The sequence below is a fragment of the Tupaia chinensis genome, unplaced genomic scaffold (assembly GCF_000334495.1).
Source record: "Tupaia chinensis unplaced genomic scaffold, TupChi_1.0 Scaffold000361_2, whole genome shotgun sequence".
NCBI classification, from domain to species: domain Eukaryota; kingdom Metazoa; phylum Chordata; class Mammalia; order Scandentia; family Tupaiidae; genus Tupaia; species Tupaia belangeri.
In genome coordinates, this window is record NW_006159858.1 from 4,792,080 (window position 1) to 4,799,427 (window position 7,348).

At 39.0% G+C, this 7,348-nt stretch overlaps 1 protein-coding gene and 1 pseudogene across 1 annotated transcript in view; one reads left to right on the plus strand and one right to left on the minus strand.

Moving 5' to 3' along the window:
* The window catches only part of BMPR2 (bone morphogenetic protein receptor type 2), a 197,093-nt gene that overhangs the window by 60,613 nt on the left and 129,132 nt on the right, over nucleotides 1-7,348 (plus strand). The window lies entirely within an intron of this gene.
* On the minus strand, nucleotides 229-861 carry LOC102472419 (transcription elongation factor A protein-like 8; annotated as a pseudogene).

Here is a 7,348-nt window from a genome sequence, read left to right on the forward strand (position 1 = left end):
TCTTTCCCTTTCTCTCTCTCTCTCGTCTGTCTGGTCAAATGAAAAATAATAATAAATGGAATTAAATAAAAAAATAATTATTTTTAAAAAGAAACCCTTTCATGTGTGACATGTGTTCATTAAAAAATACATGTAAGTGGAAACTAAAAAAAAAAAAAAACTTCAAACCACACATAAAATAAGCATGGTTAAGTTTTTGAAATATGTATCTATGTAGACACACACAATTTGGAATTTTATCCTATATTTATGAGCTGATACTAAATATGCTACTTTATAATCTATTATGTTGTACATTACATTATGGAATGAACGTACTTCCATGCATATGTGTGAAACTTCCCAATTGAAAATATAGACCTGGAAAATGGACCAAAATCCAATGAGTTGCTGATAACAAGGAAATTACCTCAAACAAAATTCCACTGGATGAAATGCTAACAGAAAGAAAGCAGGGGCCAGATTTTAATATCAAACTAAAAAGAACTCAAGGCCTAAAGCATACTGGATGAGGACAGCTGTGTGAATGTCTTTGCTTCCAGTGCATCATCACAGAACTTGTTTCTTATTCTTATCTCTTCCCTAAGCCTTTCCAACTCCTCTACTCCTCTTATCATTTCTTTTTTCAGGGTCCAAATACGTAATGGGGATATTCTCTTTCAATCCCTGGCTGGGCTGAGTTGGCCCTACTCTAAGGTTTTCTGCTTCCTGGTTTACACCTTCTTTGGAAGACTGAGGGCTACCTTCTGCCTCTTTTGGTACTTTTTCCAAAGGGCGGTCTTCCTCTACCTTTGGCATATTCTGTGGTTTTCCTTCACCTTCTTCACAAGATTTTTGCATGCTGAGTTTTTTTTGTTTTGTTTTGTTTTTTTCTGTAGGGCACATGCACTCGCCAGAAAGACAGAGAGAGACAGACAGGAAGCGAGAAATCACCACCCAAGGGGGATGGCCACGCCACAATCCACGCCCTTCTCCTCCATTCTCCTCTTGGGATCTTGGGCACACACGCACACGTGCTTGGCATGAGTTTAAGCCACCAGGTCCAGAACTCGAACTGCGGTCTACTACATGGAAGTCCAGCAACATAGCCATTACGCTTACTGCTGGTCCCAGCATGTTGAGTATTTTTTATTATTTCCTTTTCAAATAAATTAATCCTGCAGGGATCTAGGGATTATCTTCCGTCTTTCCTCACCTTGATTAGTATCGTGCCCAAAAGACCCAGAGTCCTGAAAGGATCCAGGGCACTTTTCTCCTCCAGCAATAGAGAGCTGCTACAGGGAAACTGCCACTAGATTTTTTTTTTTTTTTTTAGTTTTTGGCCATGGGGTTTCTGCCCTCCGCGCTCTCCAGAAAGAGACAGAGAGGGAAAGTGAGAAATCATCCCCCAGGGGGATGGCCATGCTGGAATCCCTTCTCCTCTTGGGATTTTTGGCATGCACATACATGTACCAAGCATGATTTTTCTTTTATTTTGGAGAGGTTTTTGCTATAGGGTGTGTGTGCTCGCCAGAAAGACAGAGAGAGACAGAGAGACAGAAAGTGAGAAATCACCCCCACAGGGGCAATGGCCACGCCACAATCCCTTCTCCTCCATTCTCCTCTCGGGATCTTGGGCACACAAGCACACGTGCTCGGCGTGAGTTTAAGCCACTGGGTCTAGGAATTGAACCACAGTCGACTACATGGGAATCCAACGACATAGCCATTACTCCAGCTGTTGGTCCTCCAAGCGTGATTTTTCAATCCTCTGTGTCCAGGACTCAGATCATGGTAGGCCATGTGGGAGTCTAGCACCTTAACCACCATGCCACCTGCTGGCCCCACACCACTTGCTGGCCCCAGCCAAGACTACTACACCAGTGTGTAGTATTCTTACTTTTTGCTGAACCCTTACATATTTAATTATTGGATATTTCCCCAGACCCTGCTGGGGATGTTGTGTAATATATTGCATATACTCATTGTCCTTTCCTAAAATCTGAAAAACTTCAGAATTTAAAGCACATTTGGTTGAAGGCATCTCATATAAAGGATTGAGGACTTACAGTATTTATATCCCATCATATATATTTGTAAGTATATTTTATATGGTATCTATCACTAGTTTTAAAATTGATACTAATAGTTATAATACCGCAAATCTTTACTATCACATAGTCAAGAATAGTTTCATCAGCATTTGTTAAAATAGCAAAGAAGAGGGGCTAGCTTGTGGAGTGGTGGTTAAGGGGCTGGATCCCATGTGGCCAACTGTGTGGTTCAAGTCCTGGACCCAGCTCCTTGAAAAACACACTAAATGCATATGTGTGCATGCCCAAAATTCTGAAAAGAGAAACAGTGTGGCCATCCCCCATGGGGAGTGCTTAATCAATTTCTCTCTCTCTGAGGAGAGAACACTTTAAAAAAAAAAAGAAAGAGAAACTCCCAGCACTTTGTTATCAGGTAGACCTTTCTTATGCTATTTTAAATCCAGTTATGGAGATCAAATTCTCTTGTGCTTTTTTCACTCTATTATTGCTGAGCCTTCCTTCCTTCCTTCCTTCTGGAGTGTCTTTCTACTAATTGCCTACTTAGGCAAGTTCAAAGGATGCTTTAATAGAGCTCTAGAATATCAACATCTTGTCTTTTTCCTCAGCTGCCCAGTGCATGGACTTAGCTAATGTAGTATTCTTTGACTGTAGAATTAGATTCAAACTGAATAATATAATGACAGATTTTTAACTATGCCTTGACTCAGAAGTTCTTTTGAGAGTCCTGATAGAGGAAGTGATCTCAGAGTTTAGTAGTAGATAGTAATAGCACATAGTACTGTCTTTTCATAATGAACATAATGGTGGTTGTACTGCATATAATGAGAATTTTAAAATTTGTGCTTTTATTCCTACATGGTGATTTTCATAAGCTGATATTTTGCTCAGGTCTTAAAATAAATAGTATAGTTTTTAAATCTTTTCTTTAGTACTATAAATTCACCTAATTTTAAAATGTGCTATTATGCACTTTTTTAATTAACATTTTGTGTTCTTTTAATTCATGTAAATCAATTTAAACTTTTTCTTATTTAAATTAATTCTACTTATACAACCTATTCTAATACTGAATTTTGAACTCCCCTAAATTATGCTTGCTTTAGATAAAGTAATTTTAAACTAATAACTTTAAAAATGCAGTTCAAAACAATACATATGCATGACAAAAAATTCAAACCATGTGAAAGGACATACAATGCAATGAACATTTTATAACATTCTTATTATCCATACCAAGCAAAGGTTGACAGCTTTCTTTCAGTTAGATGTCAGTCAGCCTACCAAATATGCAAATGTCTTTTGTTTGCATGGCAGCCAATTCAGCAGTGGTGAGTGAGGGGGAACTGGTGAAGATTGCCAACAGTACCTCACATCTCATCTCCTCCTTTGTGTAATCATGAAGTTGGGTGGCAATACCTGAAAGGAGCATGATGAATTAAAGTGTATTGTAGTTATTTTTTTACTCCAGTGGGTTTAAAATTTTCTGGTAGTGGATATAAACAATTCCAGTATACTAAGAATTTTGCTGAAACATTTCCATGGAGAGGTATTCTGAAATGAGACTAGATATACGTAGTTTACTTTGTTGATTTTGGAGAAAATGTTCAGTAAGAGCACATTTACCAACTGTTACATGCAACTAAAATGCTTCATTTATATGGGTTGCTAATCCTTAATATATACTGTACATATTAATCTTCTCTTTGGTGTAAGTCAATAACATGATGTCTTCATTATAAACATTCATTCCAAATTTAAAATTTATTCTTTATTTATTTTTGGGTAAATTTTCTATAGTGTATGTGCTCACAGCGGGGGGAGAAGAGGGGAAGAAAGAACTTCTTCTCCTCTTGGGATTTTGGGCACATGTACCTGGCATGTTTTTCAAGCTGCTAGGTCCAGGACTTGAACCACTTAGTCAGCCATATGAAATCCTTAACAACCATGCTACTGGCTGGCTCAATATTAATTCTTTTCTGTAAGAGAGGCAGACAGACAGAGACAGGTACCCCTAATAGAGTCTTAGTGCTGCAATCCACCCCTAGTCGCAGCTGACCGAATCACAGGCTTTCATGTGCATATTCAGCATGCTCAGGAAGGTCACAGGACACAAACTCAGGACCTTTCTTACGTGGACCCAGTTGCATTACTGCCGTGCCACCACCTGAACCCCATTATATAACATTTTATGTTGATATAAATAAGCGATGTTTTAATGGTTTTATTTTTTAAAAGCAAAAGGATGAACTGAAATGTTAATCTTTTAATAAATGTAGTAGACAGGGACCAGCAGATGGCATAATTGTTACATCGTTGGACTTCTATGCAGTTGATCACAGTTTGAGTCCCAGACCTGGCAGCTTAAAACACACACTGGGCACATGTATGTGCATCCCCAAAATCCTGAGAGAAGTGTAAAGAAGGAATTGTGGTCTGGCCATCCCCCTTGAGGAGTGATTTTTTGTTTTTTGTCTGTCTGGCGAGCACTCATGCCCTATTGCATAAAAATCTATAAAAAAAAAAATACAATGGACAAATATTTGTTGAAAAAGTCCCAGATTAAGGAATTTTAATAACTCTTAGCATATTAATTAATCCAACTTCATAACAAATGTGTATTATTAAATTTTTGTTGTTGAATGATTTTAAGAGTATAATTTCCTTTTGGGATTGTTCTGTGATTATGATGCAGTAAAATATTGGAAGTCACACTTTGCTTAAAATGAACAGGCAGCAAAAAGGATTCAAGAATGTTTTTCATAAAGAGTCCATTGTTTGCACAGTTTTTGCCTATGGGTTGTCTGTTTTAGGGGAAGGCTATAATGCTTAAAAGTTGCCAGGACTCCATTAAGCTAATGCTGTTTTATAGCTAGGTATATTCAGTTGGTCAAGACTCCAAACCCAAGAATAGAGGTTGGAAAAGAAAGTGAGGTGAGAGTGGAAGGTAGAATAGAATTTTTTTAAAAAGCATAATAACTTAGGTATTTATTGTGTCAATTGCTTTTTAAAGAAGAATTCTTTTATTTTATTTATTATTACTATTTTAAATTTTGCTATAGGGCACATGTCCTCACCAGAGAGAGACAGAGACAGAGAGAGACAAACAAAGAGCCAGAGCCAGAGAGAGAGGGGAAAAGTAAGAAAGCAAGTTGCTAGTTCTGGTACTCAAAGTACTAACCACCATGTGGGAGTCCAGCTCCTTAACCACCATGCTACCTCCTTGTCTGTGTCAAATAGGTTTAACAGACTTTAAAAATTAAGTTAAGCTTTCTTCTTCTTTCTTCTTTTTTTAAATTGCCAGAGGACATGTGCACTAGTCAGAGAAAGAGAGAGAGGGAGAGGGAGAGGGAGAAAGCAATCCTCAATGGGGTACAATCATGCCACAGAGAGGGGGAAGGGCAGAGCCCTAACTAGGGTCTCCACACTCATTTCCACTTCCAGCATCAGCTAGCCAGGATCACAGGCATGAGTGTGAAGCCAGAGTGCACAGGAAGAGCTCAAGATGAGAACCTGGGAGCTTCCCATATGGCCTCAGCATTGGGACGCATTTCGTCACTGCTGGTGGTGTTATTTCCACTGCGGCTGGCGTATATTTAAACTTAATTTTTGAAAAATAAAAATGGCTTATTTGATCTAGGGTTTAGAACAAATTGCCCAGAGGAAGAAACTGATTTCATAGACATGTGCTCATCCAAAGGGCAACTGAAAAAGTTGGTTTATGTAACACAGAGAAAGAGCAAGAAGAGGGAGTTTACAAGTTTGTCAAGAATTTACATTGGTTTGTTTAAATTAATGCAAGCAACTAATTGGATATATATTATTTTTTCATGAACTTGAGAACACTGGAGTGAAGAAAGGTCATATTGTAAAATCAGTACCCCTTGTTTTTGTTTTGTTTAATTTGCTGTAGGCTGTGTGCAGTTTGGGGGTGGGGTGGGAAGTGGGGAGAAGAAAGAGAAAGAAAATAACCAAATTACTCCCCAGGGGGCTGACCACCCTGCAGTCCCTTCTCCTCCATTCTTCTCTCAGGATTTTGGGCATGTACACACACTCATCTGGTGTGTTTTTCAAGCCGTTGGGTCTGGGACTCGAACAGCATAGTCAGTCATGTGAAATCAGCTGCCTTAACTACCTTGCCATCTATATGGCCCATAACATCTATAACCCTTTAGTAGCATCACAGTTTGTTCTCCACAAATTAACACCTGGCTTTTCAAAAGTAACCCTAATAGGTGCATGGTAATAACCAAGTAAGCGCAGGATTATGTTTACTCAGGACTTTAAAAAACTAAATGAACCTTAAATTCTACAAACTACTCAGAACTGCTTTTCTTTCACATTTTCCCTTTTAATTGATGTCTTTCTTTCTGAAAGCTGTGATGATCTATCTTTTATTATAAATCTATTTCATGTAACTGGGGATACTCATTCCCAGGTATTCTGTCTTAGGGTGGTGGAGAGCAAGGAGAGACATTGTGGTTAAGAACTTAATGAGGTCCCTGGCCAAACTGTCAACACAGCAGCGAGACTGGTTAGACCACCCACCCATTTACAAAGGGCTGTAGCAGTTTTTATTATCTTTGAATGTTGATGTAATATTAAAGAGGTAACTATAAGCAAAGAAAAATTAAGAAGGTTAATAAGCATCTTGTTATAACAGGAAGTCTTATTCCGATGTCTTGGGAAAACTGTTCATGTTTTGCAGTTGGAAAGGTTCTCATTGTGGTTTGTAGTTTAAATATTTCTTTTTGCAGTATCAGGCACTCTTGGTGAGCTTTCCATATGGTTCACACATAGGTATAAGACTTTTCCCTTGGCATTTACCTCGAGTTGCCCAGTTTTAGTTTACAGGACATTAGGAACCAGTACGTTTTTATTTTCAGTTAGAAAATTGAACTGGACGGGACCAGCAGATGGCTTAATGGTTATGTCGCTGGACTCCCATGTAGTTGACTACAGTTTGAGTCCCGGACTTGGCAGCTTAAACCTCATGACAGGTGCATGTGCGTTCATGTGTGCCCAAGATCCCAAGAGGAGACTGGAAGAGAAGGGATTGTGGCATAGCCATCCCTCTTTGGGGATGATTTCTTGCTTTCTGTCTTTCTGTCTCTCTAGTGAGTATATGTGCCCTATACCAAAAATCTCTCTTTAAAAAAAGAGAGAGGGACCAGCAGTTAGTGTAATGGCTATGTCGCTGGACTCCCATGTAGTCGACCGCAGTTCAAGTCCTGGACCCGGTGGCTTGAACTCACGCCGGGCATGTATGCATTCGTGCCCAAGATCCCGAGAGGAGAATGGAGGAGAAGGGATTACGG